Below are 12,178 nucleotides of genomic sequence, written 5' to 3'. Positions count from 1 at the left end.
TGGTAGGATTCGTGCCCCATTGTTGGTGTCATTCGTCCCAATTGTTGGTGTCTTTGGGAGGAATTGTGCCCCATCTTTGGTATTACGGGGGGGGGGGGGGAATCATGCACCAAGGGCCAGATAAAAGCAAGTAAAGGGTCGCATCTGGCCCCCGGGCCGCAGTTTGGAGACCACTGCTTTAGCAAACCAACCCCATAGTCACCATTGCTATGTGGCAATCCCGACAAAGGCCACCCACCCACCCCCATCTACTCATCAGCACTTCCCAGCAGGCATCACCAGAGGGCATTGAGGAGCACTTGACTTTCTTCCCTGTGACCGAACAGCCAATTGCCAGACCCAGCGCGGTCACATGACCAACAGAGGGACATCACTTTTCTCCATGGTCGCCGACATCCCCCAACCAATTTTAGTTGTCAATTGAGACGTTTAAATGAAGCATGCTTGATTGGCTTCAAGTTCTGCCTCCAGCTTTGACCCTTATCAGTTGACTAACTGTCATATTGCGTCTGCGCAGATTCCTAAATATAGAACAGTTTGAAGTGACACGGAAAATAACTGTAATGTGACATTTTACAAAATATTTTCCTTTGCTTTAACCACTTCAAGACCGCAATACGTATATATACGTTGTGGCTTTGAAGTTAGTTTACTGGGGTTATAGATGAAGTTCTTAGCCATAACCCCGGTATTTTTTTGTTTCAGCTAGTAGCTGGCTTACTTATGAACTCTTTCAGAAGCTGCAGAAGGGGAAGTCTCCCACCTGCCGCTCGCTGTTGTTTCTCCTTACCGATTAAACTGGCTCACCTGGGAAACTAACCAACGGTGCCCCCGGCAGGTCCCAGAGCTGATCAAAGAGTAGATCGTCTTTGATCGCCTCTATGGCCGTGTATATCACTTCCAGTCCAGAGTGAAAGTACACCATTTTTATTTTTTGGGGGGGATTTTCAGCTTTTTTTTAAGGTAAAGGAGAGATTTGACCCCAGATCACTCCATAAAGAGGACCTGCTATCCTTATTTCTATTACAAGGGATGTTTACATTCCTTGCAATAGGAATAAAAGTGATAAAAAAAATAAAGGGACAGTGTAAAAATAAAAAATGAATTAAATAGGTAAAATAAAAAATTTAAGTGCCCACATTCCTCCGTGCTCACGTGCAAAAGCAAATGCATACGTAAGTTGCGCGTGCATATCTAAACTCGCAACCACCCATGTGAGGTATTACCACAGACGTTACAATGAAAGTAATAATTCTAGCACCGGACCTCCTCTGTAGTTATAAAATGGTAATTTGTAAAGGCATCTTAAGAATTGTCTAAGGATATTTGTAAGTACCGTAGTCTGTTACAATTCCATGAACATGCACAATTTTAAAGCTTGACATATTAGCTATCTATTTACTTAGCGTAACATAATTTTTCACATTTTTAAAAAAAATTGCAGTATATACCAATGTGTATTTTTTCCAAAAATATTGGGTTTGATAAACCACTGCCCAAATACCATGTGACATAAAAAATGCAAAAATTGACATTTTATTCCCTAGGGCAGTGACCTTGGCACCCCAGATGTTTTGTAACTACATTTCCCATGATGCTCAACTACACTGCAGAGAGCATGCGCATCATGGGAAATGTAGTTCCAAAACATCTAGAGTACCAAGGTTCACCATCACTGCCCTAGGGTCTCTGCTGAAAAAAAGAAAGAAAAAGTATAATGTTTGGGGGTTATACGTAATTTTCGAGCAAAATACTGATTTAAACATGTAAACAAAAAGTGGCAGAAAAAGCTGTGGTTATCTTGCTATTATGCCCTTGAAATTGTTATTTTTATTTCTATTGCTTAATTATTATACTTGCTAGTATAAAACAATATTATAAAATGTTTTAGTAATATTATAATAGTTATAATAGTTATTTTATATAATAATATGTCATATTGATCATTATTATTATATTTGAAAATATAAAAAAAAAATGTATATATATATATTATATATATATATATATATATATATATATATATATATATAAACATAATTATTATTATTATTGTTATTATGGAAAAAAATGATTTTATATATATATATATATATATATATATATATATATATATATATATATATATATATATATATATATATATATATATATATATATATATATATGTATATATATAATTTTTTTCATAATTCTATATATAGATATATACTGGGCAAAATTATAAACACAACACTTTTGTGTTTGCCCCTATATATCATGAGCTGAACATAAAAATCTCAGACTTTTTCTATGTAAACAAAAGGCCTATTTCTCTCAAATATTGTTCACAGTTCTGTCTAAATCTGTGTTAGTGAGCACCTCTCCTTTGCCAAAATAATCCATCCACCTCACAGTTGTGGGACATCAAGATGCTAATTAGACAGCATGATTATTGCACAGGTGTGCCTTAGACTGTCCACAATAAAAGGTCACTCTAAAATGTGCACTTTTATCACAAAGCACAATGCCACAGATGTTGTGAGTTTTGAGGGAGAGTTCAATTGGTATCCTGACTGCAGGAATGTCCATCAGAACTGTTGCCCTTGAATTGAATGTTCATTTCTCTACCATAAGCCATCTCCAAAGGCGAGAATTTGGCAGTACATCCAACCAGCCTCATTACCGCAGACCACGTGTAACCACACCAGCCCAGGACCCCACATCCAGCATCTTCACCTCCAAGATCTTCTGAGACCAGCCATCCAGACAGCTGCTGCAACAATTGGTTTGCATAACCAAAGAATTTCTGCACAAACTGTCAGAAACCATCTCAGGGAAGCTCATCTGCATTCTCATGGTCCTCTTCAGAGTCTCGACCTGACTGCAGTTCGTCGTCGTAACCGACTTGAGTGGGCAAATGCTCACGTTCAAAGGCGTCTGGCACTTTGGAGAGGTGTTCTCTTTACGGATGAATCCCGTTATTCACTGTACAGGGCAGATGGCAGACAGCGTGTATGGCGTTGTGTGGGTGAGTGGTTTGCTGATGTCAACGGTGTGGATCGAGTGGCCCATGGTGGCGGTGGGGTTATGGTATGGGCAGATGTAAGCTATGGACAATGAACATGGGTACATTTTATTGATGGCATTTTGAATGCACAGAGATACAGTGAGAAGATCCTGAGGCCCATTGTTGTGCCATTCATCCACGACCATCACCTCATGTTGCAGCCTGATAATGCCCCATGGTGCAAGAATCTATACACAATTCTTGGAAGCTGAAAACATCCCAGTTCTTGCATGGCCAGCAAGTTCACTGAACATGTCACCCATTGAGCATGTATGGGATGCTGTGGATCGGCGTATACGACTGTGTTTTCCAGTTCCTGCCAATATCCAGCAACTTCGCACAGCCATTGAAGAGGAATGGACCAACATTCCACAGGTCACAATCAACAACCTGATCAACTCTATGCTAAGGAGATGTGCTGCACTGCGTGAGGCAAATGGTGGCCACACCAGATACTGACTGGTTTTCGAACCCCCCAGACCCCCCCAATAAAATAAAACTGCACATTTATTGTGGCCAGCCTAAGGCACACCTGTGAAATAATCATGCTGTCTAATCGACATATTGATATGCCACACCTGTTAGGTGGATGGATTTTGGTAAAGGAGAAGTGCTCACTAACACTGATTTGGGACAGATTTGTGAACCATATTTAAGAGAAATAGGCCTTTTGTGTACATAGAAAAAGTCATAGATCTTTATAGATCTTGATAAATAGGGGCAAATACAAAAGTGTTGTGTTTATAATTTTGCTCAGTGTATATATATATATATATATATATATATATATATATATATATATATAATGTAAATGCCGTAAAGTAAGACATGACTTAATTATGATATATATTAATATGATAAAAATATATGTTGTATTAAAATTGTATTTCAAATAATATTTATACTTAAATTGCACTAAAGTAAGACATGACTTTATTTCGCTTAATTTTTTATTTTATTTTTTACCCAGCCTCCTCTCACCCCACACTAAGCCCCGCCTTTTTTTGCTCTTTTTTTCCAGGTCCTCGGAGAATACATTGTGTCTGGGATTCCGTTAGCCAAAGAAAAAAGCGCGAACAGGTTGAAGCTGTTCATTTAAATGCAGAGGTACAAAGCATGACTTTTTGTAGAAATAATTGTCTCGGGCCCTTAGACAATTACCATCCATGCTAATTAGGAAAAGATTAATTCATTGAGCTTAGCAAGAGCTAAAAGTAACATCTGTTACCTCGGAACTTATCTTTTTTTCATTTTTTATTTATTTATTTTTTTTATTTTTTTTACGTAAAAGGTTAACCGTGTTGTGGAATAAAAATGTAGACTGTATTCCATTTATACTTCAGTAACAGGCTGTTTCAATTAGACTTGACAGCTGTATGAAGCTATGGGGCTTGCTGGGAATTTTAGTTCTTCAACATCTAAGTGGAGAGAGCCAATCACCACTGAGCTTGTACAAGAATATGAATATTCAGTCCTAAATTATTGAAGTTGTACAGGCACCCTAGCCTAGGCCAGAATCCAGGAATTAACTGAATAAATGTAAAAAAAATAAGTAAATACAATATACCTTCCAATCTATTTACTATTGCTAGCAAAAAAAGGATTAAACATAGTTCTTGTTGATTGAATGAATGAATGAATGAAATACTTGTATTGCGCACAATGCGAACTGAATAGCCTCTTGTGAGAGTTTAGTTCCACGTTAATAGCCTGCCTGACCTAGCTGCTTAAACCTGATTCTGATTAATTGCTGATTCTGAATCTGATTAATCGCAATACCTTGTTTGTCCACCAGAGTGACGTGAGTTCTTTTGTTTATAGAAAAACAAGTGACCCCCTACCCTTTGTCCCATAAGGCAGCCAAAGCAGCCTATTGTCAGGTCAAAGAGCCATCAAATGGGGCAAGGGGAGGATCCTATGTGAGCCCTAAAAGGCCAGCAGAATGCATGTACAGGGATTCAGCTCTCCTAGACAGGACTTGTCTGGTCCCCAGGTGTGAGAGCCAGAGGCTCTGTTTACATGGTCCTGGAAATGGCTTCTGCTCCTCTCAAGAGGCTTGCCCTGAGTTATGGACATTGCTGAGCCCGAGATTCCCAGATTCATGGGACTTACTTTATGTGCCTTATTCCATATGTTCATTGTGAGAGTTTAGTTCTGGGGTGTATAACATCACTTTGGCCTAGGCCAGAAACCAGGAAGCAACTGAAGAAATGTAAAAAAATAAGTAAATACAATATACCTTCTATTTACTATTGCTAACAACAAAAGGATTAAAATAGTTCATGCTGATTGTGAGAGTTTAGTTCCACTTTAATAGCCTGCCTGACCTAGCTGCTTAAACCAATCTGATTAATCGCAATACATTGTTTGTCCACCAGAGTGAAGTGAGTACTTTTATGTGTATAGAAGAACAAGTGCCCCCCCCTCCCCTTTGTCCCATAATGCAGTCAAAGCAGCCTATTGTAAGGCCCAAGAGCCATCAAAAGGGACAGGGGGCAGATCCTATGCGAGCCCTACCAGGCCAACAGGATGCATTCACACCTTGATTCTTTACCTTGCTCAAGTGGTAGAATGGGGTGAGTATAAGGCTTGTTGCAACTTGATGTGACTTCAATGCAATTTTCATGCAACTTTGATCAGCTGTATCCAGAAGCCGGCTCTGTGTGTGAAATGATCCAGGACCTCCCCGATTGTGCAGCAGGTTCATTACAAGTGATGCTCTCTGTCTTTATCCCTTGTTTCTGTGGGCTCTCAGCAGTTCTCCCAGACAGGACTTGTCTGGTCCCCAGGTGTGAGAGCCAGAAGGTCTGTTTACATGGTCCTGGAGATGGCTTCTGCTTCTCCTAAAAGGCATGCCTTGAGTTATGGACATTACTAAGCCCAAGATTCCCAGATTCAGTGGACTTACCGTATGTGCCTTATTCCATATGTGATGTTGCTTTCCAGTTACATCTCAAAGGGCTGCAGGGATTTGTAATAGGGGTGACAATATTCTGTATGATCACACTGTACGTGTCCACTGAAGGGGATCCTTATGAGGTTTTTTGACAGCGGAAAGTGTCCTTTACTCTGTCCTTACTCACCAGGGACCTTTCCCTGAGCTAAGCACTTTTCCTAACCAGTGAGCTCCTTACTCTAACCTACCACTCACTCAAAGCAACCCCAAATTATATGAGACCCCCTATTAAAAGGCTTCCTCATTAAGATGGCTGCCTGAACTCTTGTGAGAATTTGGTATCAAATCAGAAATCTACCTTCCCCACAGAGGACCTAAGGCGTCCTCAAGGGGCATTTCCATTAAAGTGGTAGTAAAGACCGCTTTGTGACTTTGACCTACAGGTAAGCCTGTAATAAGGTAGGTAAAATTTATAATAAATATTCACACTGGATGCAGCTGGTGATGTCACTGGCGTGTGCGTACTAAAGGTCTGACATACCGTGCCGGACCTTCAGAGCACAATGCTGGAACCAAGGGCTCCCATGCGCATGCACGGGGGTGACATCATTGCTGCCCCGGCCACTAACACAGCCGGAGTCCGTGAACCCAGAAATAAGACCAGGGAAAGACGGAAGCTCTGTCAGCGGTGAAGGCACGCCGCTAGAGAGGTTCGTTCTAAGGTATTTCATAATGTGCTAGTATGCGATGCATGCTAGCACATTACGCAATTGCCCTACAGGGGAACGTTTTTTTATTTATTTATTTATTTATTTTTTTTTACTGCAATGGTTTACAACCGCTTTAACAGACTACCCTTCCCCTGTCTCATCAGCACAGTGCCACCTACAGGAAAGAATAATGCCTGCACACGCTTACTAGGGTAATTATACACAAAGGGTACCCAGACAGCAGACAGGCTCTAACCTTTGTTGGAAAAGGCTCCCTTTATAGAACACAAATAAAAAAAGGTGTTTTGGTGGGATGTCACACCAGCATTCATTATTCTATATTTAGGGAATAATGCAAATGTGTAGGTTAGGATAGCAAACAATTTGCCGTCACGTTTCCAGTGCAGAATAGAAAACAGACGTTAGCAACTTATGCAATAAAAAGCTACATTATAAACGTGATATGAGATATAAGTTGGAAAACAAAAGACTAATTATGGTCTAATTATCTCTCAGACACGGATGGTGGAATACATAGTTCCTTACAATGTATATCATTATCCCTCCATCATGGTATGGGAATTGGAAATATTATATTTATGCTTACGATGACTTGGTAATAGCTATATAGTGAGGGAGGATGCACATCAGCAGGAAAATTAATTAATTGGATTAACACAGATAACGCCGGATAGGACTCTTTAAGGAATACCTTTGCCTTAAAGCAGGACTGAATGAATGAATGAATGAATGAAATACTTGTATAGCGCACAATGCGAACTGAATCGCCTCTAGGACTCAACTATATCCGAGCACCGCAAACTGAAAACACTCTTTAATCCCTTCAATATCGGCCACTTTCACCCCCTTCCTGCCCAGACCAATTTTCAGCTTTCAGTGCTGCAGCATTTTGAATGACAATTGCGCGGTCATGCAACAATGTACCCATATGACATTTTTAGCATACTTTTGAGACAGATAGAGCTTGTTTTGGTGGTATTTAATCATGATTGGGATTTTTAGTTTTTGCTAAACAAATTTAAAAAGTCTGAAAAGTTTGAAAAAGAAAAGTTTTCTTAGTTTCTATTATAATGTTTTACACTACTAAACTGCACTGATGGGCGCTGACGAGGCAGCACTGATGAGGCGGCACTGATGAGGAGGCACTGATGGGTACTGATGAGGAGGCACTGATAGGCACTGATAAGTTACACTGATGGGCACTGACGAGGAGGCACTGATGGGCACTGGTGAGGAGGCACTGATGGGCACTGATATGTTGCACTGTTGAGGAGGCACTGATGAGGCAGTACTGATGGGCACTGATAAGCTGCACCAATGGGCACTGAGGAGGCGGCACTGGTGGCCACTGGATTAGCTGCACTCAGGGCCATCTTTAATAGTGATTGGACCCTGGGCAAAAAATGTCTTGGGCCCCCTTAGTGCAATTTCTGCTCTGAGACATACAGTAAATAGCAGCTAGACAGATCAGGCAGCAATTGCGAGCGGTTACAGCATATAATTCAGCTTACTGAGTGGTTGCTGGAGGTTACAGCACACATTATGGCTCACTGATTAGTTGCTAGTGGTTACAGCAAATGATTTCCGCTTGTTAATTGGTTGCTAGAGATTACTGTACAGTAATACTGTTCACTGATTGGTTGCTAGAGGTTACAGCACATCATCGCCTCATTGCAGGGAGGTATGATATACATATGAATGCCACCTTTATTTACATATTAATGCCGCTGGCTGCAACAATTTAATTATAAATACTGCCGCTATTTACATATGAATGCCGATATTTACATCTAAACACAGGGTCTGCAGGTGAGTCATCTGTACACAACAATAGGGCAGAGCTGGGCAGCATTAGTACCAGCATTTCATACTGAGATATCGGGACACAGCACAGGACTAAAACTTCAAAGACAAGGGAATTTAAACTGGGTTAGTTGCCAAGTATAAGGCAGCTACTTTGGGCCCCACATCAATGACAGGGCCCAGGGCAGCTGCCCCTTTTGCCCTGCCTTAAAGACGGCCCTGGCTGCACTGATGAGGTGGCACTGATGGGCACTGATAAGCTGCATTGATGGGCACTGATGAGGTGGCACTGATGGGCACTGATAAGCTGCAGTGATGGGCACTGATCAGTTGGCACTGATTAGCTGCCCTGATAAGAGAATTGTGCGCTGCATTTCAAGATTTCAGAATTTGCTGCGTCACTAATGTTAATTCTCCATTACAAACGCTAGTTTACAAGACCAACCGCTTCCGGCTCGTCCTTGCTCCCGAGCATGCGTGTTTGTACTTTGGACCTTCGTCTGACGGACTTTTGTACACCCGCTCGGAAAATCCGACAACATACATTTGTCCGCGGAAAATTTGAAGACATGCTAGCCAACATTTGTTGGCGAAAATTCGGACAACAATTATCCGATGGAGCATGCATGCGGTCGGATTTTCCGCCAACAGCCTGACATCCAACATTTCCCGTCAAAAAATCCGATCGTGTGTACGGGACTTTAGTAAATTCCCCATAATAATCCTTGCACTGTTCAGTTATGTATAAATATAATAATGTTGCCCATAGCAATCAGAGAGCGCTCTTGTTACATTTTCAAACCCGTGCTGTAGACGTAGCGGTTGCTATTCGCAACAAAACCTTTTCTTCCAGTGCTCACTTCCTCCATGTGTAGAGCGTCTGTTCTGCTGCAGAGAGGCTCTTCAGCCCGGCGTCGTCTTTTTTTTATTTCCTTTATTTTTTTTTTTTTTATGTGTGTCAGATAAAAGAAGCACTCGCGGGCTGGTAAACACGCAGAACTATACAATTCACCTTTGTCGGTGTGAAGATTTTATTTGATGTAGAGATGCGGTCTCTCTTGAATAAGATTTCCCCCCAGGCGGTGCAATCTTGCAGATTCGGCTGCCTTACAATGCTTCGGAGTTTATCAGATCCTCCGCTCCTAACATGAACATTTGGATGAGATTTGTGAAGAGAAGGAAGCCTCTGCGCCCAATAAACATTGTGACAACGCAGAGCAGGCCGGGGCTGCTTGAATATTCAAACGGCGGCCCTGCTAACAGCAATAGGGGGCCCACGGCCTCTACGGGGACGTCATGTAAGGTAATGGTGGCAGAGTGACTTTATTTTGTATACATCAAAACTACGCCGATACTTTACCTGTATTAAGCCACGTGCAAACTGTATTCTCTATGACAACCTTTTCTCATACAGGAGTTTAGCAACAGAAATATGCAGTAAAAAGCTGCGTCTTTGCATGTGCGTTAACGTGCGTTCACGCATCTGGTGCTAATGCATTCTTTTTTTGTAGGCACATTTGAGTGTTTTTATGCCTAAACGTTCTTTACCTGAATGTGACTTTTAATAGGCTTAAACACGCTGCTGCCCGCAGTCTCTGACCATCTCTTGTATCCTGCCCGCAGTCTCTGACCATCTCTTGTATCATGTCTGCAGTCTCTGACCATATCTTGTATCATGTCTGCAGTCTCTGACCATCTCTTGTATCATATTCTCATTCTCTGACCATCCCTTCTATCATGTCCACGGTCTCCGACCATCTCTTATATCATGTCTGCAGCCTCTAAACATCTCTTGTATCATGTTTGCAGTCTCTGACCACCTCTTGTATCGTGTCTGTAGTCTCTAAGCATCTCTTGTATCATGTCTGCAGTCTCTGACCATCTCTTGTATCATGTCTGTAGTCTCTAACCATCTCTTGTATCATGTCTGCCATCTCTGATCATCTCTTGTATCATGTCTGTAGTCGCTAACCATCTCGTGTATCACATCTGCAGTCTCTGACCATCTTCTGTATCATGTCTGCAGTCTCTAACCATCTCATGTATCATGTCTGCAGTTTCAGACCATTTCTTGTATTATGTCTGCAGTCTCTGACCATTTCTTGTATTATGTCTGCAGTCTCTGACCATTCTTTCTATCATGTCTGCAGTCTCTAATCATCTCTTGTATCATGTCTGCAGTCTCTGACCATATCTTGTATCATGTGTGCAGTCTCTGACCACCCCTCATATCATGTCTGCAGTCTCTAACCATCTCTTGTATCATGTCCGCAGTCTCTGACCATCCTCGGTATCATGGCTGCAGTCTTTGTGTCATGGTTATGCAGTGATCTTCCTGTGTTTGCTTACCTCCCCTCATGTCTTCAGACTAAGAGGCCAGCCACTTCCACCTGGTGGTTTTTATAACCTCTCCTCTAAGCATGGCTCCACCCCAGGCCCTATCAGGGAGCCCTATATTAACCTGGGCACTGCAGGCCATCAGTGCTGATCAACCATTGTGTATTCCTTTGTGTGTTAGCTTCCTGTTTCCTGCCGTGTGCTCTGCTACTGTTTTCCGTTACCGACTTTAGCGTGTCTTGACTATCCTTGTTTGCCTGTGATCCTGACCTTTTGGCGTGTACCCGACTATTCTTGTCTGCTTGTGGCCCCGACCTTGGCTTTGTCCCTCACCATCCCTATCCTCCTGTTGCCTACTGTGGGTGTGAGCTGGGGGACCCTGGGGGTCGCGACCTGGAGCCAGTTGCAGCCAAGTCCATCCTCACCACCAGAGGCTCTGGTGAACACCTGCTGGCTCTTAGACTCCGCGCCCCAGGGAATCTTACGCTCTAACCCCAGTGGGATCTGTCCCCCGTCTGCAGCAGTCAGCCGTAGGGTCCACAACCTTGCGGTGCACTCCTGATCCTACGATGTGCACCTGTCACCTCGCCTCAAGGTGACCTGACACTCTGATCATCTCTTGTATCATGTCTGCAGTCTCTGACCATCTTCTGTATCCTATCTGCAGTCTCTAACCATCTCCCGTATCATGTTTGCAGTCTCTGACCAGCTCTTTTATCATGTCTGTGGTCTCTGACCCTCCCTTGTATCTTGTCTACAGTCTCTGATCATCTCTTGTATCATGTCCTCAGTCTCTGATCATCTCTTGTATCATGTCCTCAGTCTCTGACCATCTCTTGTATCATGTTCTCAGTCTCTGACCATTTCTTGTATCATGTTCTCAGTCTCTGACCATCTCTTGTAACATGTTTGCAATCTCTGACCATCTTTTGTGTCATGTCTGCAGTCACTGACCATCTCTTGTATAATGTCTACAGTCTCTGACCATCTTTTGTATCATGCCTGCAGTCTCTGACCATCTCTTGTATCGTCTCTGCAGTCTCTGACCATCTCTTGTATCATGTCTGTAGTCTCTGACCATCTCTTGTATTATGTCTGTAGCCTCTGACCATCTCTTGTATCATGTGTTCAGTCTCTGACCATCTCCTGTATCATGTCCACAGTCTCTGACCAGCTCTTTTATCATGTCCACAGTCTCTGACCCTCCCTTGTATCTTGTCTGCAGTCTCTGACCATCTCTTGTATCATGTCCTCAGTCTTTGACCATTTCTTGTATCATGTTATCAGTCTCTGACCATCTCCTGTATCGTGTCTGCAATCTCTGACCATCTTTTATATCATGTCTGCAGTCACTGAGCATCC

General features: G+C 42.2%; 1 protein-coding gene across 3 annotated transcripts in view; it reads left to right on the top strand.

Moving 5' to 3' along the window:
* Positions 1 to 12,178, top strand: part of LRRC4C (leucine rich repeat containing 4C) — a 1,242,711-nt gene that overhangs the window by 411,675 nt on the left and 818,858 nt on the right. For all 3 annotated transcript variants that reach the window (XM_077463200.1, XM_077463207.1, XM_077463214.1), the window contains one exon: positions 4,071 to 4,156. The gene's annotated coding sequence lies outside the window, so the exon portion shown is untranslated. The remainder of the gene's footprint in view (positions 1 to 4,070; positions 4,157 to 12,178) is intronic.

This window comes from Lithobates pipiens, unplaced genomic scaffold (genome assembly GCF_037356315.1).
Source record: "Lithobates pipiens isolate NorthernLeopardFrog02 unplaced genomic scaffold, aLitPip1_a1.2 Scaffold_10, whole genome shotgun sequence".
In the NCBI taxonomy this organism is placed as follows: Eukaryota; Metazoa; Chordata; class Amphibia; order Anura; family Ranidae; genus Lithobates; species Lithobates pipiens.
This window is presented reverse-complemented; position numbering and strand designations above follow the sequence as displayed.